Genomic DNA, 15,000 nt, shown 5'->3' on the forward strand with positions numbered 1-15,000 from the left:
GCCAAAAAGTGTGTTTTAGTTTTTATACACTGTATCAATTATACTACAGCCACATAACTAACTAATCTGTTTGCCCACATATTTTTTTGTCATTCTGTGTCGCTCCTTTATGACATTCTCAATGTTTGACTCTAGTTCGTTTGCTAACCAACACTTGCATACAACTGTAAAATAAGCGACTCTGTATACCAGGGGTCACCAACCTTTTTGAAACCTAGAGCTACTTCTTGGGTACTGATTAATGCAAAGGGCTACTAGTTTGAAATAAAATGCCAGAAATAGCCAATTTACTCAATTTACCTTTAATAGATAAATCTATATATATAAATAAATGGGTATTTCTGTCTGTCTGTCATTCCGTCGTACATTTTTTTTCCTTTTACGGAAGGTTTTTTGTAGAGAATAAATGATGAAAAAAACACTTAATTGAACGGTTTAAAAGAGGAGAAAACACAAAAAAATGAAAATTACATTTTGAAACATAGTTTATGTTCAATTTCGACACTTTAAAATTCTAAATTCAACCACAAAAAATAAAGTGAAAAACTAGCTAATTCGAAGCTTTGAAGCATTTAAAAAATAATCTATGGAACATGAGTAGTCATTTTTCCTGATTAAGATTAATTTTAGAATTTTAATAACATGTTTTAAATAGGTTAAAATCCACTTTGAAATAAGATTTTAATTTGTTTCTAAAGATTTTCTAGATTGGCCAGAATATTTTTTTTTTATTTTAATCATAATGAGCTTGAAGACATATTTCACAAATATTATTTGTTGGAAAAACAGAAGCTAACATGAATAATTAAATTGAAATGCATTTATTATTCTTTACAATAAAACAAAAATACTTGAACATTGATTTAAATTGTCAGGAAAGAAGAAGAAGGAATTTAAAAGGTAAAAAGAGATGTGTTTAAAAATCCAAAAATCATTTTTAAGGTTGTATTTTTTCTTTAAAATTGTCTTTCTGAAAGTTATAAGAAGAAAAGGAAATATAAAAATTAATTTATTTAAACAGGTGAAGACCAAGTCTTTCAAATATTTTCTTGGATTTTCAAATTCTATTTGAGTTTTGTCTCTCTTAGAATTAAAATTGCTGAGCAAAGCGAGACCAGCTTGCTAGAAAAAAAATACAATTAAAAAAATAGAGGCAGCTCACTGGTAAGTGCTGCTATTTGAGCTATTTTTAGAACAGGCCAGCGGGCTACTCATCTGGTCCTTACTGGCTCCCTGGTGCCCGGGGGCACCGCGTTGGTGACCCCTGCTGTTACAAAGAAAGATGCGAGTACCAGTAGTTTGAGAAAAAAGGTGAGAAACAGTATTGAACACTAATGTCCCTCCTAGTGTTGTCCCGATACCAATATTTTGGTACCGGTAGCAAAATATTTTGGTACTTTTCTAAATTAAGGGGACCACAAAAATATAATTATTTGGCTTTTAGGGTACATTAAAAGTATGTTTCTTTTTGCAAGTTTGTCCTTGAATAAAATAGTGGACAAACACAATTTTTAGTAGTAAGTAAACAAACAAAGACTCCTAATTAGTCTGCTGACGTATGCAGTGTCATGAAATCTTGTGATGACTTTGTCAACTCTGAGGAAGTTAATACTCATCCATTATCATGGCTGCCACGTGCTGAAGGTGTGAAGTATGTACCCGTAGAGCAATCACACGTCCCACAGGGTTGATACTTGAAATAATTGTACTTGATTTGTCTCCATGGAGACAAGGATTAGTGATATTGAAGTAGTTACAACGCTGCTGACTACAGACAGACATTAGCCATGTCTTAAAGCACATTTGTGCAGCCCTTTGAGACACTAGTGATTTAGGGCTATATAAGTAAACATTGATTGATTGATTGATCCTCCTGAGGGCGTTCTGCATGACACGTCGTTGGGTGGGGGATCTGTTTTTTCAGAGGCGGTATAGTACTGAATATGTTTCATTAGTATTGCAGTACGATACTAATACCGGTATACCGTATAACCTGAGTCCCTCCATATTACAACTTCTAAATCACTAATCCCGGGCCGCTCAATCGATATCCAAGGTTTAAAGGAAGTGGAAGCACAAATAGTATAATATATGAATAAAAGTCAGCAAGCCAGCATGAGCATGTCATACTGAGCAAATAATCTGTCAACGCAGGTTTCATATTTGGTGGGGATTCATTAAAATAGAATTTTTTTTTTGCTGAATGGACATACATCCAACCAGCATTGCATTGGTCCATATTAATTTTAGCAAATCTTCAATGTTACAGCACAGCCAAAGTGTGTGCGTGTGCGTGTGTGTGTGTGTGAGAGTGTGTGTTTGTTTGAGCAATATCACAGCAGTCAGCACAGCATGTAGCTTCATCCTTTTGCTCTCAGACTTGGGGGAACACGTCAGAATCCAATACCGGCCATCCAGTACTGAGCTAATGGACTGTTGAGTGAGCGAGCTAGAAAAACAAACCCGGATGACCCGGGCAAAAACACCCAGTCACACATTCTATTTCTGTCTCCGGCTATTTGAGTGTGTGTGTGTGTGTGTGTGTGTGTGTGTGTGTGTGTTTTTGTCTCATACTGTAAATGCGAGTGAGTGTGTGTATTTGTACATCGAAATACTGTCAATAAATCAGCACTATAGTATGGATAATCTCAACAAAGTTGCATCCCATCTCTTGTATCCACATTCTTTTTGCACGCACACTCGCACGCCGCCGATTAAAAATACAAATAATAACCCGAACATTGTCTGCAGTGTGGACTTGTTTGCTATAATTAGTGCCTTCGTTCTGATGCAACTGACTCAGTATTCCAACATTCCTCAAACATTGTTTCATTCTCTTGATTTTTCACACCTCATTGGTAAACATATTTTAACGACTGTGTTTGCATGTTGCCTTCCTAGTAGTGATCAAAAGACAGGGTGGGTTCATACAGTCTGCACAGATTCAAGTGGCATCAAACAAAAGCTTTTGTTATGTTGCACAATTGTGATAGGTCTCCCTTATTTTTCTCCAACAACATATTCTTCTTCGATTTGATGAGGGAAGAGGGGATACTAATTGGATCCCGGCTGACATTCTGCTTGGGTAATTCTTACTTCTAATTCCTCATAGACGGGTATTACAACAAATATCATGGAATCAGGACCACCCCTGGCTAAATTTTACTTTAGGTACCCAACTTTAACAAAACAATTTCCCACTTTTTTATCTATGTGAAACCATTTTTTTAAATACTTTTTAAAGGGGAACATTATCACAATTTCAAAAGGGTTAAAACCAATGAAAATCAGTTCCCAGTGGCTTATTTTATTTTTTGAAGTTTTCTTTAAAAATTTTACTCATCATGGAATATCCCGAAAAAAGGCTTTAAAGTGCCTGATTTTCGCTATCTGTAAATTCAGCAGTCCATTTTCCTGTGACGTCACATAGTGACACATATACAAACAAACATGGCGGATAGCACAGCAAGATATAGCAACATTAGCACGGATTCAGACTCGGATTTCAGCGGCTTAAGCGATTCAACAGATTACGCATGTATTGAAACGGATGGTTGCAGTGTGGAGGCAGATAGCGAAAACGAAATTGAAGAAGAAACTGAAACTATTGAGCAAATAGTTATTGAAGCTATTCGGCGATCGCCTTCTAACCAACGATTGCATCTTTTGACCACTGGAGCAACTTAAACTTGTCGATTGGCAAGTGTTTGTTTGGCATTAAATGTGGGTGGAGAGAAAGGCTGGATGCAAATATAGCTACAAATGTACATACAGATAGCCTAAATAGCATGTTAGCATCGATTAGCTGGCAGTTATGCCGTGAACAAATATGTCTGATTAAAACATAAGTCAATAACATAAACAAAACTCACCTTTGTGATTTTGTTGACTTTATCGTTGGAAATGCATCTGCTTTGAGTCTCGCAGGATATCCACACATCTCTGTCACATCGCTATCGTCGGTAAAATGTGTAGATCAAACGAGGGACATTCACATCTTTTGACACTGGTGCAACTTGAATCCGTCAATTGGTATGTGTTTGTTTGGAATTAAATGTGGGTGAAGGGAAAGGCTGGATGCAAATATAGCTACAAATGAAGCATATTGATGCAATATGTACATACAGCTAGCCTAAATAGCATGTTAGAATCGATTAGCATGCTGTGCTAATCAATGCACACTCCACGTAAGTCAACTTGAATCCGTCCCTGATCGTGTTGTTACACCCTCAGACAACACACCGACGAGGCATGATGTCTCCAAGGTACGGGAAACAGTCGAAAAAACGGAAAATAACAGCTGATTTGACTTGGTGCGTGTAATAAGATTGATAAAATGGCGGATTGCTTTCCATTGTAACGTCACGGGTGAAAGGTCATCGCTCCGACAACGAACAATTGAAAGGTGTTTAAATCGCCAAATTCACACTTTTAGAGTTCGGAAATCGGTTAAAAAACATATGGTCTTTTTTCTGCAACATCAAGGTATATATTGACGCTTACACAGGTCTGGTGATAATGTTCCCCTTTAAATAAAACTTTCATTTAATTTCATGCATGATTTGGAGAAATAACTAGTTTATGTTTTTAGTGTAAAATAACACATGATGAAAAGCTATATTTGTTGCACATCTCCAATCTTGGATTCAAAAAATGTACAATTGCAAGCCCAGCACCACATGGTTGAAATATTGGGGGGAATTTTTGCAGTATAATGTTATCAGTGATGGAGAGAAAAGGGCTCAGAATACGTTTTCGGCCTCTCATTCAATCATTGACATTTTACATGCGCTAATTCACGCAAAACGGGGACCTCCCGCGGATTGCGGGGGCCTACACACAGCGTGTGATCTGCGTATATGAAGGGGCGGCCCTGCATGGAAGTGAGCTCTCTTGTACTCCGGCTGCTTGGAAGGTGACCTGTTTCCACCGCCACGGGGATGCAGGTGTCATCCACATGGAACAGATGCTTGTGATAGAAGCGAAGGAGACTCTAGAGAAATAAAGGAGGTCTGACCTCATCCTCACAAGAGAGACATAAAACATCTGTTTGCACATGCAAATATCGTCGTGGGACAAAAGACATATATACAAAGTTGCATTAACGCATACATTCACTTCATCACTTTAAAAAAAATACTTATGATGCTAAACTCTTGCAGAGAGTGTGCATTGTTATGAAAGTCGACAAGCGTGATATTATTGTCCTCTCTTTGTCCGACTCGGTTTTATATCTTTATGAGTAGTGGTTCACTTGATGTTGGCGTCCTTTACTGAGTTGTAAAGCACACCGATAAAGCTTGTTTGCAAAAAGCCTTTCATGAGTAAATTTGATGACATTGCATAACAACAGCACTATCAATGTGAAATAGCACCTTCCACACTAGACCTAGGCAAATAACAGCCCGTGGGCCAAATGTTTTCAATCAGGCCCTACGGACGTTTCCAAAATAACTTTTTTAGACATTTAACATTGTAACTGTAGACACTATTATGATGTGCTGTCCTGTTTTCAAATTACCGTAAGTCTTGAACTTGTGTTGTCCCGATAACAACATTTTGGTACCGTCTTTCCCTTTTTGATTGATTGATTGATTGATACTTTTATTAGTAGATTGCACAGTACAGTACATATTCCGTAAAAATGACCACTAAATGGTAACACCCAAATAAGTTCAACTTGTTTAAGTCGGGGTCCACGTTAATCAATTCATGGTACTATCGATACTTTGATACTCTTCTAAATGAAGGGGACCATAAAAATTTGCATTATTATTATTTTAACCCAAAAAATGAGGGTACATTAAACATATGTTTTCTTATTGCAAGTTATAAAGATAATATAATAAAAAACAAAACATTTTGTGATGCCAAAAATAGACGTAATCATAGTGGTATTGCTCCTGTACTTGGTATCATTACAGTGGATGTTAGGTGTAGATCAACCCATGGCGTTTGTTTACATCATGGGTGTCAAACTCTGGCCCGCGGGCTAAATTTGGCCCGCCGTGTAATTTCATTTGGCCCTTGAGGCAATATCAAATTAACAGAGCTGGCCCGCCGCTGTAACACCACATTCACCGCTAATACTCATACTCGTCAACCCTCCCAATTTTCCCGGGACACTCCCGAAGTTCAGTGACCCTCCCGAATTTCTCCCGATTTCCACCCGGACAATAATATTGGGGGCGGGCAGTAAAAGCACTGCTTTTGGTGTTCTCTACATGTCGCCACGTCCGCTTTTCTTCCATAAAAATAGCGTGCCAGCCCACTCACATAATATATGCGGCTCATACACACACACAAGTGTATGAAAAGCATACTTGGTCAACAGCCATACAGGTCACACTGAGGGTGGCCGTATAAACAAGGTTAACACTGTTACAAATATGCGCCACACTGTGAACCCACAGCAAACAAGAATGACAAACACATTTCGGGAGAACATCCGCACTGTAACACAACATAAACACAACCGGACAAATACATAGCACCCCTTGCATCACTAACTCTTCCGGGACGCTACAATATACACCCCCGCTACCACCAAACCCCGCCCCAACTCAAATCCGCCGAAAAAAGGCATTAAATTTGTGTTTTTATTTTATATGCCATTGATATCTTTTAATTATTATTATTTGAAACTGGATTTTGCATGTCACTATAAAGATATCTAAGCCTTGCTTGGTCAATATTCAATGCAAAACTTGTTTGGGTCCCTATTAAAGGGTTAATTTGTTCAGCCTCGGCCCGCGGCTTTGTTCAGTTTTAAATTTTGGCCAGCTCTGTATTTGAGTTTGACACCACTGGTTTACATTGTGACGCCGGTGAGCTACGGTGTGTAGTGAAGCATGTTTAGCTATTCCGCGTCCTGCAGGGATGTTACTTGTAAGAAACGTACTTTATTTGTTGCCATGGAGACCAGGATTAGTGATTTAGAAGTAGCTAAAACACTGCAGACTGGGGCTGGACTTTAGCCGCTAGCTAGCCAGTCATGTTTTAAAGCACCTCTCCCTGAGGGTGTTTCAGTGTTATAACTTCACCTTTACCATTAGTTTTTAAGCCAAAATGTGTCCGTTCTCTCTTTTCTGTCTACACACTGTGTCTGCTTGTAAGTACTCCGTGTTGTGCGCTGCCGAACATGCTCGTCTGCTCATAAACCAACTAATGACACGAGGTAACGTCGACAGGGGCGCGGTGAACCGATACTTTTCACAGGCGGTATAGTACGGAATATGATTCATTACTATTGCGGTACGATAATAATACGCCGTACAACCATATCTTGAACTACAGAAAACGTTTTAATGGATGGAATCTGCATTTTTTAATGATACACAAGTTATTATGGTAATTAGCGACACCACGAAGTGGAGGCAGGTTTGTTTTCCAGAGCAGCCTGTCTGAAACGCGGGCGTCAGGGACAGAGGCGGAGGCAGATTTTTAAACAATGATCTGCGGAAAAGTGATATTATATCAGATTGTAAGTGTTTTTACCCTTTGCGTTCATATTTCGCTGTATTTGTTGAATATTCGGGCAGCACGGTGTAAGAGGGGTTAGTGCATGTGCTTCACAATACGAAGGTCCTGAGTAGTCCTGAGTTCAATCCCGGGCTCGGGATCTTTCTGTGTGGAGTTTGCATGTTCTCCCCGTGACTGCGTGGGTTCCCCCCGGGTACTCCGGCTTCCTCCCACCTCCAAAGACATGCACCTGGGGATAGGTTGATTGGTAAAACTAAATTGGCAACACTAAATTTGCCCTAGTTTGTGAATTAGTTGGCCCTGCGATGAGGTGGCGACTCGTCCGGGGTGTACCCCGCCTTCCGCCCGAATGCAGCTGTGATAGGCTACAGCACCCCCCGTGACCCCATAAGGAACAAGCGTTAGAAAATGGATTGATTGAAACTTTTATTAGTAGATTGCACAGTACAGTACATATTCCGTTTAATTGACCACTGAATGGTAACACCCGAATACGTTTTTTAACCTGTTTAAGTCGGGGTCCACGTTAATCAATTCATGGTAAAGTTCATTAATGGATTGATGGATGTTGAATATTTGTTGTGTCTTGCTTGTTTGTAAAATATGTCGATCGAGGCGGTGGTCTGAGAGGTAAAAGAGGAGCGATGTTCATACGTTAATATTAAAATGTATATCCTACATTCTTTAATTTAATGTACATTCTGGGTGTCTTGTTCAGTAAAAAGATCTAAAATTGCATTCAGTTTTTTGAGGTGGTCTGTCATAACGTATGCGCTGGCTTGCTCGCTCTCGTATTCAAATTTTCATACATACATGTGTTGCTTTCTGTTCACCTTCTTTCCATAAACATTGAGCTCGTTTTTGGAATCGACATGAATATTGTATGGCACACCTTGTTTGTCAGAATAACAGTTATACATAGTGGACATTTTTTTTAAGATTTCCAGATAGAACTTACAAATATTGTTTGTAGCACTGAGAATGGACACAGCCGATTAACAAAACTTGTCCTAAAACTATACGGCAGTGGTTCTCAACCTTTTTTCAGCGATGTACCCCCTGTGAACATGTTTTTAATTCAAGTACCCCCTAATCGGAGCAAAGCATTTTTTGGTTGAAAAAAAGAGATAAAGAAGTAAAATACAGCACTATGTCATCAGTTTCTGATTTATTAAATTGTATAACAGTGCAAAATATTGCTCATTTGTATTGGTCTCTCTTGAACTATTTGGAAAAAAAGATATAAAAATAACTAAAAACTTGTTGAAAAATTAACAAGTGATTCAATTATAAATAAAGATTTCTACACATAGAAGTAATCATCAACTTAAAGTGCCCTCTTTGGGGATTGTAGAGATCCATCTCGATTTATGAACTTAATTCTAAACATTTATTCACAAAAAAAAAAAAGAAATCTTTAACATCAATATTTATGGAACATGTCCACAAAAAATCTAGCTGTCAACACTGAATATTGCATTGTTGCTTTTCTTTTCACAGTTTATGAACTTACATTCATATTTTGTTGAAGTATTATTCAATAAATAAAGGATTTTAGAATTGTTGCTATTTTTTGAATATTTAAAAAAAATCTCACGTACCCCTTGGCATACCTTCAAGTACCCCCATTTGAGAACCACTGCCATACGGGATGGGGGAAATACAAGAGTTATAATGAGGTGGCAGATCAAAAGATAACTCCAGTGTAAGCTGCATATACACGCACTAATCAAAGCAAATATTCATCTAACATTCTAAATGGCTATACTTGGGGTCTCAAACACGCGGGCCCATATTTAGTGGCCCACCACTTCATGGTTTAGTTTATTTGAGCCCCGCGCACCCTGGGCAGTCAATAGGTAAATATATTATGGCAATATTAAGTACCACTAAAAAAGATCATTACCAATAAAAATTACAGCATAAAAAATGCATTGAGCAACAAAAGAAACTTCCTTTCAGCAAGTGGAAGAGTCTTTGACCATCTCACTGTAGAAAGAATACCATTTTTGCATTCATCCATCCATTTTCTACCGCTTATTCCCTTTTGGGGTCGCGGGGGGCGCTGGCGCCTATCTCAGCTACAATCGGGCGGAAGGCTTATACACCCTGGACAAGTCGCCACCTCATCACAGGACCAACACAGATAGACAGACAACATTCACACTCACATTCACACACTAGGGCCAATTTAGTGTTGCCAATCAACCTATCCCCAGGTGCATGTCTTTGGAAGTGGGAGGAAGCCGGAGTACCCGGAGGGTTCAATTTTACATTATTTAATGACTTAAGGCTTACCATAGCTCAGTGTCTCTATAGCTGCTGGTAAAAGTAGTTATCACATTTACCCCACCCAGAGTCTATTTACCGCGGCCCCCAGTTAAAATTGAGTTTCAGACTCCCGCTTCATACAGTGGTACCTCGACTTGGGAGGACAATTAAGTATGTCAATTAAGCGCCACTTTTTGAAAAAAAATGACATCTATTTCACGGCCCCCTCTCAAAACACCACACTTTTAACATGTAACACACTTTTTGAAAATAATGAAGAACTTTTAGACAATACATTTTTGTTTTAAAATCCATACAAAAATGTGCTCCAAACTACTACAGTAGTTTTATGAAATAATATACCGGATTTTTGGGACTATAAGTCGACATTTTTTTCATAGTTTGGCCGTGGGTGCGACTTATGTGTGAAATTAATAACACATTACTGTAAAATATCAAATAATATTATTTACCTCATTCGACGAAGAAAATGTCAGCAATCGTCACACGTCAGCAATCGTCACTCACATGCCAACCAATAGGAATTTGGCAGGGGCGGGTCATGGCAGAAGTGCATTGTGGGTCATGATACGCTAACTGCAATAGGCTATACGCTACTTCCGGAGCTATTAAAATGGATCACATCAACATTGGCGGTAACTTATAAAAACTGAGAAGGACTGAACTAAAATGGCACCAAAAAGGAAATCATGTACTGCAGATTACAAGTTTGACGTAGTGAAATATGCTGCAGAGAATAGCAATCGAGCAGCAGAAAGAAAGGACGCTGGCGGGCCACATACCAGAGGCGACACCGAAGAAGAAGATTTCATCGGATTTAGCGATCGGGAGTGATAGATTGTTTGGTAAACGTATAGCATGTTCTATATGTTAAGAGTTATTTGAATGACTCTTACCATGATGTGTTACGTTAACATACCAGGCACCTTCTCCGTTGGTTATTTATGCGTCATATAACGTACACTTATTCAGCCTGTTGTTCACTATTCTTTATCTATTTTGAATTGCCTTTCAAATGTCTATTCTTGGTGTTGGATTTTATAAAAAAAAATTCCACCAAAAATGCGACTCATACTCCAGTGCGACTTATATATGTTTTTTTCCTTCTTTATCGTGCATTTTCGGCCAGTGCGACGTATAGTCTGAAAAATACGATATTGTACGACTTGGGGTCTGGACTAATGTGGTGTCTCCTTTAGGCTGCTTCGCTGTCATGTCACAGTAGGTACTAGGAATCTGCCGCCTATCTTCTCGTTGTCGCAGTGCCTGGTTTCTGGGTCACAAATACTGATTTCGTCCTGACTACTTAAGCTCTTCACTCGCCTTCAATTGGCGCGAGTAGATTTTCTGATGTTTCACACTTCTACTAATGTACATCTCCTCTGCTTTGGCTCCACTCATGCTTCTCGTTCCATGTGGCTCAGTGTTAATTGTAGTGTTAATTGCTATTCTTCGACCCTTCTGAGTGTGTTTCCATTTCTCACACTTTCAGTGTGCATACTTAGTTATTTTTTACTCACTTCTGTTTGAGTGCTCTTTTTCTTATCATTCTTTTATTATTTTGCGACTCTGCGTGCTCGTCCAGTTTTTAGAGTCAGGAAAAAAGAATGAACCAAAACACATCAATCAGACCACTCAGTAGCTTCTACATATTTTCATTGATTAATGTCCGCTAAGGCTAAATTCTGCTTTAGAATGCGGCAGACGGCTGAAGGTTTTCTCAAGTCTGCTACAAGGTAAAACATGTTTTTAGTGGTTTGTTTTTTCTGATTCGGTGAGTTTCGTCCTTTTCTCTAACGTTTTCAGTTCCAGTGTCTGGAGGCCATGGTTGTGTTGATCTCTGGCAGTGGGCTTGGACAATTACTACCAGTAACATGAATTCTCATAACTAAAATGAAACAAAGCATAACAGAGAGCGAGAGACAGTTTATACCTCAAATTATTTTAAAAAATGGGGTAATGGTATCTACTGGTAACTGCACTTTGGTATATTCTCTAGGAACCACGCTCTGCGGTGGACATAAGTGTTTTACATAACAGGCCTATTTTTTTTCAGAAATTTGTAAAAATCTGATACATTTTCATAAATGGGCAACACAACCTGCATTGTGAACGTAGCCTTCAACATTCGGAACAGTTCATTTGCGATCAATTCAATACCCTGAGAATAAAATTATTTTTTTTACTAAATGAAAATTCTTGGAGTCCAGACACTTACTGGCAATGAACTGTAATTATTTTATTGACATATAATAATTACCTGTCCAGAGTACCTAATGTCACACAGCCTTTACCATGGCTTAAAAATCCCACCAGACCAGACATGAGTTACTTTTAAAGACTAAAAATCTACAAAATCAATATTTAGATAATGTTGACTATGAGAATGGCAAGTTTGATGCAATGTTATATTTCGTTTTGCTATAGCTGACCCACGTAGAACAGCTGAAGAGAACACATATATGATTAACAACTGTAGCAAAGGCAGTCCACAGAAGCGAGTACGCTCAGAGTAAATGGATCCCATAAAATAAAGATAGCCGACTGATCCATTTGGAGAGTCTCCACACTAAAGCACATGCCACAGGTAGGCTAATCGGCTGTTTTAGCAGGAAGCCGGTCTGATAAAAGAGAAAACACGGTGACCAAGCACAGCAATTAGGTAGCATCCAGATCTCGTTTTATTTCTCTGCCTTATCTCCCTTTGTTTCCTCTCTCTTTCACTCACTGGATGAACAGCAATAGTGGATATATTTTCTCAACAAACTGTAGGGTTGTTCAGTCCCAACAAAAGCTCAGAGCCCCTATAACTGATGTTGTGGACTGACCCAGTTTATTCTGTTCAATGTCCCTGGCGCCCCCCAAAAAGGGCACTATAGATGTAAACCACACGATTCGGCTATGGCTAATCCCTGGAAGTTCATTATACCCCCCAATTCAAAGGACACTCATTCAGCAGAGGAGCATTATCTAACCTGCCTCCCATGTAGAGCACACAGTGCACACACACATCACACAGAAGCAGGGGCTCGCCACACCAGATTAATCTCACAGTGTACGGGTCTTTGTGTGTGTGTGTGTGTGTGTGCGTGTGTGTGTGTGTGTGTGTGTGTGTGTGGCCCATTGGCAGCAGCAACTGGCTGAGGCAGTTTGTTTTGCAGCTCTGGACAGGCAGTGTTTATCTACATATTCTGTGGTTAGAGAAAAGTTGCTGGTTGGGACTTCTGTGTGTGTGGGTGTGTGTTCTTGTAATTCTACCCTTTTTGAGACATCAAGAAGGAAAAGTACCTTCCATATGAGGACCGGTGAGGACCGAAATCATGGTGCCAATACAGAAAACCATTGCATCTAGTAGAGAATGTCTCATTTGCACCCCTGGTAGTGAATCTATCAAAATTAGGGTGGTTCCAAAAAGGAGGGATTTTTCAAATTGACTGCGTGTCAGTTTTAAAAGTCCTCCCCCTTTGGTCAACATATGAAATAACAAGTGTGTGGAAAACTTTGAAGTTCTACCCCTCTGGCCAACATGTGTAATAAGTTTGTGTAAGAAATTGAAAGGCACCTCCCTTCCGCCAAAATTAATTTTAAAAATAATGTTTATAGAGACATACTGTAATAACAAAGTAAATAATGAAGATTAAAAACCAATTACAAAAAAAATAAAAGCAGTCTTTTTCTCACACTGTGTCGACTTTATTCTTATAAAATTGGGAACAATTTCTTATATTCTTTTTGTTTCTGTAATATTGCAATATTTTTTAGGCAAAAATTGTGACATTTGTCATATAAAATTATGACTTTTTTCACAATATTGCCATTTTTTGTTATTGTAAAATAGTAAATATTTTAGAATAAAATTATCAATTTTGTCATAATTTTGACGATTAAAATTCCAATTATTATTACGTTGCCAAAATGTTAACATTTTCTTATAAAATCGTGACTTTTGTCGAGTAAAATTACGACTCTTTTCATAAAATGTCGAAAATGTTAAAGTTTTCTTGTAAATTTACAACTGTTATTGAGTAGAATTCCAACTTGTTTCATAATATTGCACAAATGTCCAGATCATCTTGTAAAATGTTGACTCGCGTTGGGTAAAATTACGACTTTTATTATAATGCTGCCAAAATTCAAAGTTTTTCTTGTGAAATGGTGACCTTTCTCTTGTGAAATTCCGACTCATTTTTCACAACAAGCTTTTTTATATTTGCATAGTATGTAAATATTATTATTATCATCAATTATAATTATTATTCATGTTGTAAATACAAATATTTATATGTCTAGAAAGGGTGGTCCTAAAGAGATATTGTGCGTGTGTGTGTGTGTGTAGGACAGAAATGCCCATGCAGCAGTTTAAAAGGATCATTGCGGGGCTTTGCCCGCCGCCACCACCCTTCACTGCTAACGTTCTCTATCTTCCTCACTCTTTCTTTACTTATTTAACTCATCCGTCATTATTCCAGTTAGAATTCAAACAAATGTTGATTGTTTTGCATGCACATTTTTTCCGAGCTAATAGCTATGATTACAATGTCAAATAGTTAAACATTTCCATTAGTTCATGTTCTTTGTCTCTGTCACTCTACTTGTCATTCTTCTAAGAAGCAAGGGAAGGAGAACCCGAGGTGAAATCAAGTCGCACACCAAACGCACGCACGCACACACACACCGCACACCAACACATACAATATCATGTGCGCTCTTTATAGCATATACATTCAAACACAGACAAAGCGACATGTGGAACCCCTGAAGTCTAATTCCCTTAAGTTTGGAATCGGACCAACATTTGTGAAAATTATGCTTCTCAAGTTGTACAAAACATAGTTTAAAGCGTCACAATGCACAGGACATCAGAACGCAGTTCAGCGAAAAATAAAGGAACAACTATTTGCTTTTTTTTTTTAGCAACATCATTGAGAAAAAATAAGAGTGCAGTGGAATTTCGATTTACGAACCCCTCTATATGCAAACGTTTCGATCTAGCCAGATATGTCTCCGTGTGCGAACCATGTCAACGTGGACAAATGCTTCATTCAGGCGTTTGTAGGCAAGAAAACTTCAAGTTAATGTATCACTCATAGTTGTCATGATCCACGGCTCGGATCATGTCATATTCTGGTTTTGTTCTGTTTGTATATCACATCCTGTTTGGTTTTTGTATTCCTTAGTTCCTGGTGGCACTTCTTGTTTGTTTCCGTTGCCATAGCCACCCATTAG

At 38.4% G+C, this 15,000-nt stretch overlaps 1 protein-coding gene across 13 annotated transcripts in view; it reads right to left on the reverse strand.

Annotated features, from left to right (window-relative positions):
- tenm2a (teneurin transmembrane protein 2a) overlaps positions 1-15,000 on the reverse strand; it is a 719,932-nt gene that overhangs the window by 203,704 nt on the left and 501,228 nt on the right. The window lies entirely within an intron of this gene.

Source organism: Nerophis ophidion, linkage group LG05 (assembly GCF_033978795.1).
Source record: "Nerophis ophidion isolate RoL-2023_Sa linkage group LG05, RoL_Noph_v1.0, whole genome shotgun sequence".
Taxonomy (NCBI): Eukaryota; Metazoa; Chordata; class Actinopteri; order Syngnathiformes; family Syngnathidae; genus Nerophis; species Nerophis ophidion.